Here is a 16,463-nt window from a genome sequence, read left to right on the forward strand (position 1 = left end):
AATTATGTTCAGTCCTGGCCAATGAATTGATGCTAGCGCAACAAGAGTTGGTGATTTTCTAGAAGATTATTACATATTTTGGTCTATCATTGGAATCTTGAACAACAAAGCCTTCTTATCTTGTAAAAGACTCAGCTAAGGGATGTGGAGGGGCTGAGGTTTGTTTGTGCTGATGGTTGGAAATGTGGTTTTGTAAGAAGGAACTCAGAAGAGTAGTAGTGTAAGACCTGACAGTGCAATATTGACATCCTTTCCTGTTGATATCCTACCTTAAACTTTTCTTCTCCATAAACTTCACCAAAGAAACTGCAGAGAAGCAGTTTAAATACAGTTTTGGAAATGTGAGAATTGTTTGACAGAAAAATAAAAACCTGAGAAACTTTGATCCCTGACCTTTGTTGCTGAAATTACTACATAATTCTCCCTTTATTTATCCCAGCTTCTCTGCTAAAGAAAATTCAGCACATAAAATTTATAAGACAAATACACTGGGTATATCTCATTTGCAATACTTTGATTTATAAAATGATTTATTTCAAAGGTCCTAGATTTTAAACAATCTGTTTGATAAAGGTTCAGATTATACCCAGTTTCACTATATTAGTGCAATATGTTAATGTTATCATCATCATCATCATCATCATCATCATCATCATCATCATCATCATCATCATCATCATCATCACAAAATGAGATTGTATCTGAAGAGCTCAAAGCATTTTCATGGATAATCCTCATGAATCTTCATCAAATACTTAGATGTGCTGGGCACTGACCCTTGTCATCATGTACCATTCAAGTCCATTACAAGATGTTGAAGGAATCCCTCTTGGTCTTTCAGCATTTTGTGGGTAAGAACACAGGTCTTAGGCTGTCTATTGACTATCCCTTGCTCTTGCTACCTGCTTGCTCAGCTCACCCTTTTCTGCAGCCATATATATTGCCCTTGATGGAATCTTTTGCATGACTTTCCATGTTTATTAATCTTCATAAAATCCTGAGTAGATATGATTGGATATTATTTCTACTCTTACATGATGATATTATATCATGATACCTCCATTTTACAAATTCAGAAAGAGAAATTCTGAGAGCCAATCAACTTTTCCAAAATCACAGATAATAGTCTTAGAAGAGAAAACCACATAATCTATGTCCATTTTTAAAAACAATACAACCATATATCTATAGAGATGAGTAGTTTTCATGTTCCCTTCCTCTATGTAGGTTTCAATTAAACTCTGTAATCACTGGAATTTCTCTGGCTTTGTTTTTTTTTCAATTTGACTGCAATTTAGTTAGTCAGTGTTCCAATACAAGTTTGTCTATTTCTAATTTGCACAATTTGAAAAGTATCAAAGTTTGAAGAAAAAAAATGGCAGTTATATATAGTAATTATAAATTTCAGCTCTTGGGGCTATAAAACTGTATATTCCCTTTGATGCAGCAATACCACTACTACATCTGTATTCCAAAGAGATCAGAGGAAAAGAAAAAGGACATATATATTTATAGTAGCTTTTTTTGTGGTGTCAACAAATTGGAAATTGAGAGGGTGTTCATCAGTCGAAGAATGATTGAACAGCTTGTGGTATATGATCATGACTGAATACTATTGTTCTATAAGAAATGACAAATAGGATGGTTTCAGAAAAATCTGGGAAAATTTATTGATTGAGGCAAAATGAAGTAAGTAGAACAAAGAGAACATTGTAAACAGTGATAGCAATATTGCTATCTGAAAGACTTAGCTACTCTGATCAATACAGTGATCCAAGACAATTCCAGAGGACCTACAATGAAAAATGCTGTCTACTTCCAGAGAGAGTACTGATGGAGTCTGAGAACAGATTAAAGCACATTCTTTGTATTATCTTTATTTTTTGGTAACATGGCTAATATGGAAATATGTTTAATATAATTTGACATGTAAAATTGATATCATATTTCTTGCCTTTTCAATGAGTAGGTGATGAGTGGGAAGGAGGGAGAGAACTTGGAACTTAAAATGTAAAAAATGTTAAATATTATATATTTATATAAAAAAAGAAATTTTGGCTCTTTGAGCTGGAGTGAAAGAGGCTATAGAGGCCAATTCTCTCACTTTATAGATGAATAAACTTCTAATAGAGGAAATAATCTGCCACTAGGAAACTAGAGGGAGAGCTGTGGATTAAACCCTTGTCTCAAGACTCCAAGTTCAGTGTTCCTTTTCATTCATTCATTTTTAAATTTTTGTTCAAAGCTGTAATGTCATTTTTGTTAATATATGGGTGCCTCCCCCAATTGTTGATCTGCAACTGTTTCTCAATTTATCATCTTAGAGAGTTTCTGAGTGGGGTGCTAGAAGGTTGATAGTTGCCCAAGGGTTACACAACTAATTTGAGTCAGAAGTGGAAAGTGAACCCAGGTCTTTTGGAATATGAAACCAGTTCCCTATACTACTTCTTCATATTACTTATATTTTAAGTAAACTGTCATAAATTGTTTTATTCAGGTATATAATGCTAAAGGATTGACCATATCTTCCTCCTTTTCATGTCACTTAAAACTAGATAAAACACAAGATACAAAGGATGGGTTAGCCTACACTTTCTTTTCAAAGGTACAGTGGGAGAGGTATACTCTTAAAACCCCTTGAAGATCTGGAAGGTTTTCAATATTAACTTAAAAGTAAAATCCAAATGTTCACCTTTGTAGATGCTACCATAATAACACACTCTTGAACACAACTGAATTAAACAAACATTTGTTAATCACTTATTATTTGGCAGGCCCTATGTTTATCACTAAGGTTAATTTTAAATAAAATAGGGTCCAAGCCCTCAAGGGGTTTTTAATGTAGTAGTGAGGTGAGGTACTTACAGAAATAATTATGATATAAATTAGAATGACAAATACTTGGGGTAGTTCAGAGGAGCTTTAGAATCCCAAAGAGCCAGGAATCCCCTCTACTTGGAATGCTCAAGGAAATATTTCATTAAGAAGTCAGCCAGAATGGAGGGAAAGCTTTCCAAAGAAGGCAATTATAGGACTTAAACTTTGAAAGGTCCTTGTTGTCCATCCTTTATTTCCAAGAGGACCAATAACTTCATAGGGTGATAACTTGCTCTTGCATTGTGTTCTAATTGCTGGAACCAGATGACTCAGGAGAAGAAAGTGAGGCTGGTGACTTTGCACAGCCCTAGCTCACTCAAATCATAGTCAACTGCAAGTCATGTCGTCATCTTGATGGTCATGGTCGTCTTCAAGAATGAAGGACAAACACAGCAACAATTATGCAAGGCAGAGTTTTACAAAATCATGAGCCTCACTTTCTCTTCTGACGTCATCCAAATCCAGTGGCAAGATAAAAGTCAGGGTGACTGACAATGGCCCAGGATGCAGTGGATGACTTTGTCATCATTGATGTCTGACCAGGCTCTAAGCTCTCCACAGCACCTGCTTCAGTTGTCTTCATGGTCATTGCAAAAAATTGTTCTCATCTACCCATTCCACTGAGGTAAGTCTTCACATGCTTGGAGTTGGCATCCCTCTATGTCAACAAAGGGTGTGAGTCCTGTCTGTTACCCTCAACCTGGTTTAGCCTTTCTGCTGAGAAGATTTTATTGAGGTATAGCTTTTGTGCATGCTACAACTTCTTAGATATATAAGGTGTTCAGGAAGGACTGGCATCTCTGGTGCCCAGGCTTCCCAAGCTCTTTTCAAGGCTGTTCATCCACTTTTGGTATCCACCTTTCACTCAACTCTCATCTGAAGGGAACTCAGACATTATTTAGTTTAGCTACTGATGAGTAAACTGAGGCTCCTTAAACTTAACTTACCTCAAGTTACATATGTAGTAAGTAATAGAATTAGGATTGAAACTCAGATTCACCCTTCACTCTTTCCATGACACTGCATTTTGTGAGATATAGAGGGACATGGAGAATGAGAGGCAAATAAATATTACAGGTGGCACTAGAGTGAATGATGAGATCATGAAATAGCTAGTGGTACATTTTCATTAGGTGCACAAATGGTATTGGTGTGAAGCAAAAGCTAGATAGATAAACTGCAGACAGTCCATGTGTAAATCATGAAGGCCAGACATAGGAGTTTAAATCTTCCTTTTTAGGCACAAGGACATCTTTTGAATAGAGTAGTGATTTGATCAGACTTGTACACTAGGAAGCTTATTTTGTACTAGTTTAAAAGTTAAATTATAAAGTAGATAAATAGACATGGGAAGATCAATTAGGAAGGCATCATGAAAGTACAGGTAAGATTAAGAGTGAGAGCCCAAACTCCCCTGAGGGCAATAGGAATATAAAAAAAAAGGTAGGGATATAAGTGAGATATTGTAGAAGATTCTAAATGATTGATAACTGATTTGATGGAAGAGTGGTAAGACAAAGGCAAGGGTCGGGAACTTGACCTGAGTTCCTGGGAGAATGGTACCATAAAGCAATATAAGGCAAATACTATAGATGGCACATACAGTTATCCCTTCAACATAGGGGAAGGGGGGCTTGGGGACATGGCTTCCTGGCAATCTGGAAAACCCATGTAAAATTTTTTGACCTTACCTTCATACCAGAGAAAAAGCCAGAATTTTTTTCTTTTTTCTTTTATAGGGTGTTTACAGTACCTTATATATAAATTTGGTTTAAGTATTTCATATAGGCTATATGTAGGTCAATGTTAAGGAAAAATAATAGTCTGTGTGTTGTCTGCTGGCTTTCACGTTCTTTTTGCAAACTTTAACTTTTTACTTATTTTAACTTTAAAAAATAAAATGTGTATATTTATGGTATTAAAAGAGAAAATATGTTGACATTATACAGTGCTATGCACATATTTTGTGCATTTCTGAGTTTCTAACCTTTTTCTGCATTGTTTGCTGACCTTCACCTGTCATCTATGGATTCCACAAAACTCCCCCAAAATTCCCATTTAATTTCTTATACTGAGCAACCATATGTCAAAATCCACAATGAGGAAAGTCACTGTGTGAAAGGGATAACTGTATAAGAAACTTTACTTCTCTACCCTATCTTTCCCCAGGAAAGAAGCATACATGCATTGATTAGAGGAGAGAAGGGATTACATTGTCTGGAATGCTGGGACCCAAAAAACTATTGGACCTGGTACTGGGGTTGATTGGAGCAGCAGGAAGCTGTTGACAGAGGGAGAGAAAATCACTTAACTATTTTGCATGGAGCCTGAGAAGAGGTATCTGGAGAGATATCGCAAATCACACCTAAAGTTGCCATGGTGGCATTAGTTTTGGTTTTCTGGTCTGTGCAGTCCTGAATTAAGAAAGAATTCATGCATGTATTCGAGGGTGGGAGGAGTATTCAGCAGCTTCTATCTTGGGGTAAATGGTAGGAAGCCTGTAGGTACCTAAGCCAGGACCATGTAGAAATTGAAGTGGGTAGATACAGACAATAGAAGAGTTAGATAGATATAGAAGATTCCCAGAGAAACTGGAGCATTTCCTGGAGCAAGAAGGCAGTAAGATTCTGGACTAAGACAAATTCCTAGCCCAGATTAATTAAGGGGGGAGAAGGCAAAAATCTGAGGGGAAAATAGAAGCAGGTTGTGGCGAGAACGAATGCTGATGTCAGGTTTACCAATGGAGAACAAACTCTACCCATATGCACAGGAATATTATAAATTTTTTTGTGAGTTTATTTCTTGCTATTGGACACAGTTATGTGGTTATATCTGGTTATATTTGACACATGCTCCCTCTTCTTCCCCATCTCATGTCACTCATATATTTTCTACCACTTTCTCCTCTTTCAACCCTTTCTCACATAATGAGGTGACCTTAATCCTTACCGAGGCTAAGCCCTCCACTTGTACAAGTGATCCCATTTATCCCAGATTTCTTCCTCTGTCAACCCCACTCTGTCATATAAATATTTCCTTGCCTACTGACTCTTTACTATCTAACAACATGTCCATGTGTTTCTCATACTGAAAAACATCCTGATTTGATCATCCCCTATCTGTTTTTGTCCTATGTCTCTTGTACCCTTTGTAGCTAAATTTCTTGAAAAAAGAAATACAAGGGAAGGTTCTTTAAATAGGTGCCCTGAATGCTTTGTATAGACACCTAAAATAGATACCTCCACTTCTCTTACTCTCTTTATAACCCTTTACAATTCAGCTTTCAACCTTCTCATGCAACCAAAACTGCTCTCTCTAAAGTTGCCAATGATTTCTTAGTTGACAAATCCAAAGGCTTTTCTCAGTTCTCATTCTCCTTAACTTCTCTGGAGCCTTTGGTAACTGTTCACTCTCTCATCTTTGAAACTCTCTTCTCTCTAGGATTTTAAGGTACTGTTATCTTCTGGTTTGCCTCCTATCTATCTGACAATTCCTTCTCTGTCCTTCACTGGATTCTCCTCCAGATCACTCCTTGATCTCATCAGCATTCATGGATTTAATCACCATCTCTATGCTTACAATTCTCAATTCTACCTGTTTTATTCCAATCTTTCTGCTGCCCTCCAATCTCACATCTTAAATTGACTTTAAGATATTTCTTTTGGATGTCCAATAGACATCTTAGACTCAGTATGTCTAAAAACTGAACTCATTATTTTTCCCCTAAATGCTTCCTACCTCCTACCTATTTCTGTAGAGGCCATCCTTCTAATCCCTCAGGGTCACAAACTAGGAGTTATCCTTGACTCTTCACTGTCAATCAACTCCCATATCCAATTTGTTGCCAGAGCCTGTGGATTTTACTTTTACAAAGTGTCTCAAATAATCCCCTTCACTACTCTGACACTATCTCTACTCTAGTACAGGTCCTCATCCCATTACAGTAATCATTGATTACTGTAGTAGTTGGTAGACATGCCTTCCCAAGTCTCTCCTCGCTCTCTGATCTATCTACCATTCAGTGGCCACAGTGATTTTCCTGAAATATGAGTCTGACCATTTCACACAAATATACCCCACCCCTCAATAAAACTCCAGTGGCTCCCTATCACCTGCTCTATCAAATGCAAACTAGTTATTTGGAATCTAGAGAGAGCCCTTAATAACTTAGTTCCCTTTCCAGTTTTCTTTTTTTATCTTAAATTTTCTCCCTCTCCTTCCCCAAGACAGCATGCAATCTTATATAGGTTCTACTCATACATTCTTATTAAACACATTTTCATATTAATCATGTTTCATAGAAGAATTAAAATGAATGGAAGAAACTATGAGAAAAAACAAAAGAAAACATAACAAAAGAGAAAAGAGTCTGCTTCATTCTGCATTTCTTACACCACAGTTGTTTCTCTGGATGTGGATGACATTTTGCATCGAGTCCTTAGGAAATGTTCCAGGGTTGTTGCATTGCTATGAAGGGCTAAGTCTATTAGAAACAGTCCTTGCACACTGTGGCTATTACTGTGTATAATATTCTCCTAGTTCTGCTCATTTCACTTAGCATCAGTTCATATAAGTCTTTCCAGGTTTTTCTGAAGTCCTCTTGTTCATCATTTCTTATAGCACAATAGTATTTCATTACATTCATATACCCTAACTTGTTCAGCCATTCCCCAGTTGATGGGCATCCCCTCAATTTCCGGTTCTTGGCCACCACAAAAAGAGCTGCTATAAATATTTTTGTACATGTGGGTCCTTTTCCCATTTTTATGATCTCTTTGGTATATAGCCCTAGAAGCAGGATTGCTGGATCAAAGCGTATGCACATTTTTATAGCCCTTTGGGCATAGTTCCAAATTTCTCTCCAAAATGGTTGGATCAGCTTACAGCCCCCACCAATGAGTTAGTATTCCAACTCTCCCACATCTTCTCCAACATTTATCATTATCCTGTTTTGTCATGTTAGCCAATCTAATTGGTGTGATATGGTACCTCAGAGTTGTTTTGATTTGCATTTTTCTAATCAAAAGTGATTTAGAGCATTTTTTAAATATGACTATAGATAGGTTTAATTTTTTCCTCTGAAAACTTCCTGTTCATATCCTTTGACCATTTATCAATTGGGGAATGACTTGTTTTCTTGTAAATTTGACTCAGTTCTCTATATATGTTAGAAATGAGGGCTTTATTACAGATATTAGTCATAAAAATTCCTTTCTAGTTTTTTGCTTCCCTCCTAATCTTGGTTGCATTGGGTTTGTTTGTGCAAAAACTTTTCAATTTAATGTAATCAAAATTATACATTTTACATTTAATATTGTTCTTTGTCTCTTGTTTGGTCATAAATTCCTCCCTTCTCCATAAATCTGACAAATAAAGTATTCCTTGCTCCCTAATTTGTTTATAGTATCAGCTTTTATACCTAGATCATGTACCCATTTGAACTTTATTCTGGTGTATGGTGTCAGGCATTGGTCTATGCCCAGTTTCCACCACATATTTTTCCCAGTTTTCCCATCAGTCTTTCTTAAACAATGAGTTCTTCAAACAGTAGACTGCTGTGTTCATTGACTACTGTGTCTTGAGTACCTAGCCTATTCCACTGATCTACTCCTCTATTCCTTAACCAGTACCAAGTGGTTTTGATGATTACTACTTTATAATACAATTTGAGATCTGGTATGGCTAGGCCACCTTCCCTAGCATTCCTTTTCATTAATTCCCTTGATATTCTTAAATTTTTGTTCTTTCAGGTGAATTTTGATACTATTTTTTCTAGCTCTAGAAAATATTTTTTGGTAGTTTGATTGGTGTGGCACTGTATAAGTAAATCAATTTAGTAAATCATTTTTATTATATTGGCTCAGCCTACCCATGAACAGCTGATGTTTTTCCAATTATTTTGATCTGACTCTGTGCAAAAAGTGTTTTGTCATTGTGTTCACATAGTCCCTGGGTTTGTTTTGGCTAGTAGATTCCCAAATATTTCATAGTGTCTACCATAATTTTAAATGGAATTTCTCTTTCTATCTCTTGCTTTTGGGCTTTGTTAGCAATATATAGAAATGCAGATGATTTATGTGGGTTTATTTTGTATCCTGCAACTTTGCCAAAGTTGTTTATTATTTCAAGTAGTTTTTTTGCCTAAGTATATCATTATATCATCTGCAGAGTGATAACTTAGTTTCTTCTTTGCTTATTTAGTTCTTTCAATTTCTTTTCCTTCTCTTATTGCTAAAGCTAACATTTCTAGTACCTTACTGAATAACAATGATGATAATGGACATCCTTGTTTCACCCCCAATTTCACTGGAAATGTATCCAGCTTATCCCCATTAATTATAATGCTTGCTGCTGGCTTTAGGTGGATACTACTTGTGTTCACCCTTTGTTGCCAAAGAAGACCATGGCATCAGAGAAATGATGACATGACTTGTACTTGACTTTGTTCTGAGTGAGGTAGGGCTGTGCAAGGTCACCAGCCTAACTCCTCCTCTGCAGCATCTGAATCCAGTGACCAGATATTCATCAAGATGACTGGAGATGACCCATGGTGCACTGGGAAACCTTGACCCCTTTAGGCCAAGGTCTATTCAGGAACTCATTTAGGGTGAGGTAATGCCCATTCAGTGAATAGACCTCTTTAAGAAGCAGCCAGGGGATGGCCCCTTTAGGAGGTGTAGAAAAAAATGACATCAGGCTGGGAGGGAAACAGCAACAGTTACTACTGATAATCACTCTTAAGCCAGGAGGGTCCAGGAGCCAGCCCTTAGGCAGGGGTCTTGTGTCCTCCAATGTATGAGCTTCAGAGTACAGTAGGTTTAAGGTTTTGAGGAAAGGGAAGGGAAGGGAAGGGAAGGGAAGGGAGGGAAGGGAAGGGAAGGGAAGGGAAGGGAAGGGGGGGAGGGGAGGGCAGGGGAGGGAAGGAAAAGAGAAAGGAAAGAGGAAAAAGGAAAAAGGAAAGAAAAAAGAAGAGAAGAATCTAGCCAATAAAACCCAAGTTAAATGGGCATCTAATGGCCATCCAAATTTACCTTCCTTTGGCAATAAGACACTACTTATTATTTTAAGGAAGCCTCCATTTATTCCTACACTTTCCAGTGTTTTCAATAGGAATGGGTGTTGGTTTTGTCAAAAGCTTTTTCTTCCTCTATTGAGATGATCATATGGTTTCTATTAGTTTTTTTGCTAATATGATCAATAATGCTGATAGGTTTCCTAATATTGAACCAGCTCTGCATTCCTGGTATAAATCCTACTTGATCATAACGTATTATTTTTATGATAAGTTGCTGTAATCTTTTGGCTAATATTTAAAACTTTGCATCTATATTCATTAGGGAAATTGGTCTATAATTTTTTTTTCCATTTTGGCTCTTCCTGTTTTAGGTATCAGCACCATATTTGTATCACAAAAAAAAAAATTTGGTAGGACTCCTTCCTCACCAAATTTTCCCAAATATATACATACATACATATATACATACATACATACATACATACATACATACATACATATACACAATATATATAGCATTGGAATAAACTATTTTTTGCATGTTTTACAGAATTCACTTGTAAATCCATCTGGCCCTGGAGACTTTTCCTAGGGAGTTCATTGATGGCTTGTTCAATTTCTTTTTCTGAGATGGGGGTACTTCTTCTGTTAATCGGCAGCTTATGTTTTCGTAAATATTCATCCATTTCTCTTAGATTGTCAAATTTATTGGCATACAATTGGGAAGAGTAATTTCTAATTATTGTTTTAATTTCCTCTTCATTGAAGGTAAGTTCACCCTTTTCATTTTTGATACCGGTAATTTGGTTTTCTTTCTTTTTTTTCTAAATCAAATTGACCAAAGGTTTCTCAATGTTATTATTTTTTTTCATAAAACCATATGTTAGTTTTATTTATTAATTCAAGTTTTCTTAGTTTCAATTTTATTAATCTCTCCTTTGGTTTTCAGTATTTCTAATTTGGTATTTAAATGGAGATTTTCAATTTGTTCTTTTTTTAGCTTTTTCAGTTGCATGTCCAATTGATCTCCTTTTTACCTGTTTTATTCATGTAAGCACTCAAAGATATAAAACTTCCCCTAAGAACTGCTTTCACTGCATCCCATAAGTTTTGGTAGATTGTCTCATTATTGTCATATTCTTGAATGAAGTTATTGATTATTTCTATGATTTGTTGTTTGCCCCACTTATTCTTTAAGATTACATTGTTTAGTTTCCAGTTATTTTTGGTCTATCTTTCCATGGCCCTTTATACATATAATTTTTATTGAAATGTGATTTGAAAAGGATACACTGACTATCTCTCCCTTTCTGCACTGGATTGTGAGGTCTTTATGTCCTAGCAGTCTTCTTATACCTTACTTAGCTAAATATACTATTCCATCCAGAGACACTGGCCTCCTAGCTATTTCATGAATATCTTGTCTCTCAGCTCTAGGCATTTTCTCTGCTTGTCTCCCCATGCCTGGTATTCTTTCCTTCCTCATATCTGTCTCAACTAAAATTTTCTCTCTTATAGGAAACCTTTCTACATTCCCTTGCTTTCCCTTCATTAATCATTTTCCTCTTTATACTATATATAGCTTATTTATAAATCTTTGTTTGTTGTCTTCCCCATTAAATTGTGAGCTCCTTGAAGAAAGGAATTATCTTTATACTCTTTGTACAGTCAGAACATAGCATAGTACCTAGCATATTGTAGACATTAATTAGTGTATATTGATTAATTGTTTAGAGCACATTTATATCCTTATCTATCTTAAATATTTATGACAAAAATTCTTGTCATTCACCTTGAATCCTAACAGGTGTGCTGATTCATGTACACAAGGAGTGCACTAAATTCAGGTTTTCATTTGTCTGGCCATGAACCACAATATCACCTGTGCATGCAAGACTCAACCTGATTCCCCCTAGCCTCATTTAACACATGAATTGCTTTGGGAATGAGGCCTAGTTTGGGGAATAAAATATATTCAATTTGGGGCATGTTGACTTTGAGGTTTTGGCAGAATATTCAGGTAGAGCTGTCCAGAAAGTACTTGAAGATATGAAACTGAAGCTCAAGAAAGAAATTAGTCCTGAAGATAGAGATTTGGGAATTTTCCCACGTAGAAATGATGATTAACGGCATAAGAACAAATGAAGTTACCCAGGAAAGAATGTAGAAGAAAAAGAAAGCCAAGGACAAAATCTTGGAATAGTTTAATCTATGTTTCTAAAGATAGTCTTCCTGTGGGTACTTAAAGATTATACCTGAAGACAATACTATACATGTTGGAAGATGTGGTATTAGTAAAATGATCTTTTCTATCCCTAATGTTTCTAGTTAATGATAAAGATCAGCATTTTGGCACTACAGTTGAAAACATAGAATCTAGTATTACCTTGTAGAAGAGAGGACCTCTTTCAGTAATTTTTTTTAAGTGAAAGAAGTTATTTAAAGAAAGTAATATATGTGAGTATCAGTAATGATCAATTTATCAATAAACTTTTAGTAGGTGCTCATTATGTGTTGGGCACTAGAGATACAAAGATAAAAAGAAAAAAGAAAAAATAAGAATCCTTGCTCTTACAGTGATTAGATTTTGTAGTAATATTAGCTATATATATATTTTTGCAATTTATTAAAAATAGAAAGTATTCCATCTGCAATAACTCTTTTAAAGAGAGAAAACATGACAAATATTAATCACTTTTTTATATATGAGAGAAACCTGAACTTTATGGAGATTGATATTCTTTCTTACAGAAACATGGTGGGTGAATAGCAAAGCAGGGAAGAGCAGGAGATGAAGGTTGGTTGAATCAATGAGCAATGTTCCTTTGACCAACCGATAAGCATTTATTATATTAACTTCCTACTATGTGCTAAGCACTTTGCTAAATGCTGGAGAAACTAAGACAAAATGGGAAATAATTCCTGTTCCCAAGGAACCTATATCAATGGGCATACTCATTATCAAGGGTAGAATCACAGAACCAAAAATTTTTAAGACTTAAAAGAACTTCATTTCAATCTCATCATTTTTAGTCATGAGAAAACTGAAGAACATGTAAAGAAAATAATTTGTTGAAGTATTTTTGGTTAGTTGATAGTACAGTAAGGCTGACAATCAAGGCTTACAGTTCCTAGTCTGCATATATTTTTTTATTTTAAATTATTAATTTATACATTTTCAGTTTTCTACAATCACTTCCATAAGCCTTAGATTTTCTCCCCCTCCCTCCCCATATATTTTTTTTACACACATACACACACACATATAAATTCGTATATATATGTGTGTGCTTTTTCGAATTTGAATTAATGTCATTTGTGTTCATGCTTGCTACTTTAAAATATAGGGAGGAAATGTCTTGGAAGGACAATGTCTCTACAAGGTCTCTATTGAGGATTCCACCTACAAAGTGTGTTTTTTGACCTCTGAGTTATACTGCAAAGGCGATCAGTTCAATCAAGCTTTTGAAACAGGAGGATAATTCAATAGTAATTATTTCTCTCCACATGGGCACCCAGAGGCTACGGTGATGAGCATATCCTCTAAGTCATAAAAGATACAAATAAAAATAATTATGAAATTACCATTTTTAGAGATAACGATGTATGCATAAATAATGACTAAGCTGCATTTCCATGTATAAAGACATTCGGACATTTTAACAGGGACTATTAATGGCTTTTTTGGGACAAGAAAAAGATGCTGTCTGTTCATCCAAATTTGACAAATAATAAATATTTACTATTTTTAAATAAGGGAATGCAGTTAAAATACTCCTTTTGGGTATAATCCCTTCCCTTCATACTTGTTTGAATTATTCATTTTTAAAATGAATAGCATCACTTACTATTAAGGAATGTTTATGTAGTCTTACCTTTTTCTTTTAATTTAAAGAGCATTTATTAAGCACTTGCTACATTCCATGCAGAAATCAGGCACTAGAGATAAAGAGACAATACAATGAAATAGCCCTTGCCCTCAAAGAGCCTATATTCTAAGGGAGATACATGTACATGAGTTGACTAGGTGGTACAGTAGATAGAATGTTGGACTTAGAATCAGAAAACCTGAATTAAAATATTCAAATGCTATCTGTGTGACCCTGGAGAAATCACTTAAAGTTCTGCTCAGAGAAGTATTTAATTTCTTAGTCTGTTTCCTCTAAAATATTTCCTATGAAAATGAGGATAATCGTAGCAACAACCTCACAGGATTGTTGAGGACCAAATAAGAGAACATGTAACTTTGCAAGCTTTAAGGCAATACATATATACATACATACATACATACATACATACATATATATACATACATATATATATATATATACTTGCTATTAATGTTACCTATGATTATTAAGTGGGCAGCTAAGTGGTGCATTGAATTTGGAAACAGGAAGACTCCTTGAGTGAGTTCAAATCTGCCCTCAGACACTTACTAGCTGTATCTCCCTGAGCAAGTCACTTAATCCTGTGTGTCTCAATTTGTCATCTATAAAATGAGCTGGAGAAAGAAATGGTAAACCACTCTACTATTTCTGCCAAGAAAACTCCAAAAGGTGTCATAAAGAGTCAGGCATGACTAAAATACAACACAAAATAAATGAAAATTAATATAAAATAATTTAAAGAAAGAAAACATTTTAATAACTGGGAGATCAGGAAAGGTCTTGTAGAGGCACGACATCTGAACAAGCCAGTTTGAGTATAATAGAGACTATGTGATGGAGAAAAATATAGTTTGCAAAAGTAAGTAGGAACCAGATTTTCATGCATTGTACTTTTAAATACCAGTAAGAAATTTTCCTTTTTATTCAAGAAGTCATAGGGAACTACTAAAGATTTTTTTTTTAGTTGGAGTGGGAGTGTAATGTTTAGAACTATGTTTTAGGAATATTAATTCAGTAGCTTTGAGGAGGATGATGTAGGAAGTAAAAATATTATAGACACAGAGAACAGTTAGGAGGTTATTGAAAGAGTATAGGCAATGAGTGATGAGTGCCTAACCTAGGGCAGAAGCTGTGTGAGTAAAGAAAAGGGAAGGAGTCCAAGAGATATTGGACAGGTAGGGTCAAGAAGACAATACCTGATCGGATATGGGATAGAGGAAGATGGAAGGGTCAAGAATGGGCTGACTAGGCTAGCATCACTTTCATTTTTATAACCACCATCTCTCCTCACCTCTAAGGCTACTGTCATCCCTGTTGCTTACAGAATGAAGAATTTTCCACCAGCAAACTAGGAAATTTGTTTTTGGTAGCAGCAAAATAGCACTGATATGGTGCTAGACAGCAAAACCCTAGACATCAAGCCTCCTTTACATCTCTGAAAGTTGCCCCTCCTAGGTACATGGATTTGTATTGTAGCTCTCACTAAATGATGACACCTATAATTTACACACTATCTCCAAAGGACAAAATGCCCAGTTTGCAGAAAGCTTATTTTTTTGTTTTGTTTTGTTTGTTTGTTTCTGTTTTTTTATGGTGATTGCTCAGTTTAGAGAGGATGAACCAAAATAACCTAAAGAAGCTTCTATAACTGAGGAACAAGTAGATGGCAGCAATTAAGATGTTGAACCGATTGCTGAGTTTGGGTTTGTTCCTAATGCTAAAATCAGTATTGGGTAAGTACTGTTTGCTGCAATGTGTGAATGTCAGTCTTTACAGCTAGACCCTGAAGATGAAAATCCAGGTGTTTATGATGGATAAGAGTGTGATGTGGAAGCATATGGCCAAAGAAAGATGAACACCCCCACATTTTATATTAGTGAAGGATTACATCATTTGGCATCCAAGGACAAGCAGCATTGCAGCCATTAGAAGGAATGTTTGTTCAGTCTGTGAGAAACCAATATCACATAACTAAGAGTATGGACAAAAGACCCAAGAAGAAATCATTAATAAGGGATGGAGATGGATACCATACCAGCTGTTATAGGATGGTTCAAAAATGGGGATGGTGATCACTAAAAGTAACATGATGACATAATATCCCACAAGTTACTGAAGGAGAGAACTTTATAACTTTTCAATAGTAAAGAAACATCAGTTTTCTTTCTCCAAAATTAATCTGATTTAATTCTTTCTTCAGACACACTATTCTGAGACCGTAGACTCAAGAGATCATATGCGTATATAATAACCTAGGTCTGTAATTCTTCTCCTCATACTATATGCATCTTCTAGAAGGCAACAGGTCCACGGGAATCAGAACTTAGACAAATCAGAGGTATGGAAGTGAATTCATGTGCATTCTGAATATACCATTTATACAAGGTTTCCCAAAAGTGAGATTTTAAGCTACACAAGCTTAAAGCTATATATGAAGTAAAGGGCAACACATGTTCCTTGGCAGAGGAGATTAGGAGGTCACAAAATCTTGTCTTTCTGTCTCTCCCCCTTTGTACTTGGTATCAATCAGTTAACTATCTATAGGGAATATTTATAAAAAATGTGAGGCCTGATTAGCACATTCCTGCATCTTTGAGCAGCCTAATTAACTACACTATCATGTCCCACTGACCTCCATTAACATAAAATGGAAACTTCTAATAAGCCTTTTCCCATTTTTT

Source organism: Notamacropus eugenii, chromosome 1, assembly GCF_028372415.1.
Source record: "Notamacropus eugenii isolate mMacEug1 chromosome 1, mMacEug1.pri_v2, whole genome shotgun sequence".
Taxonomy (NCBI): Eukaryota; Metazoa; Chordata; class Mammalia; order Diprotodontia; family Macropodidae; genus Notamacropus; species Notamacropus eugenii.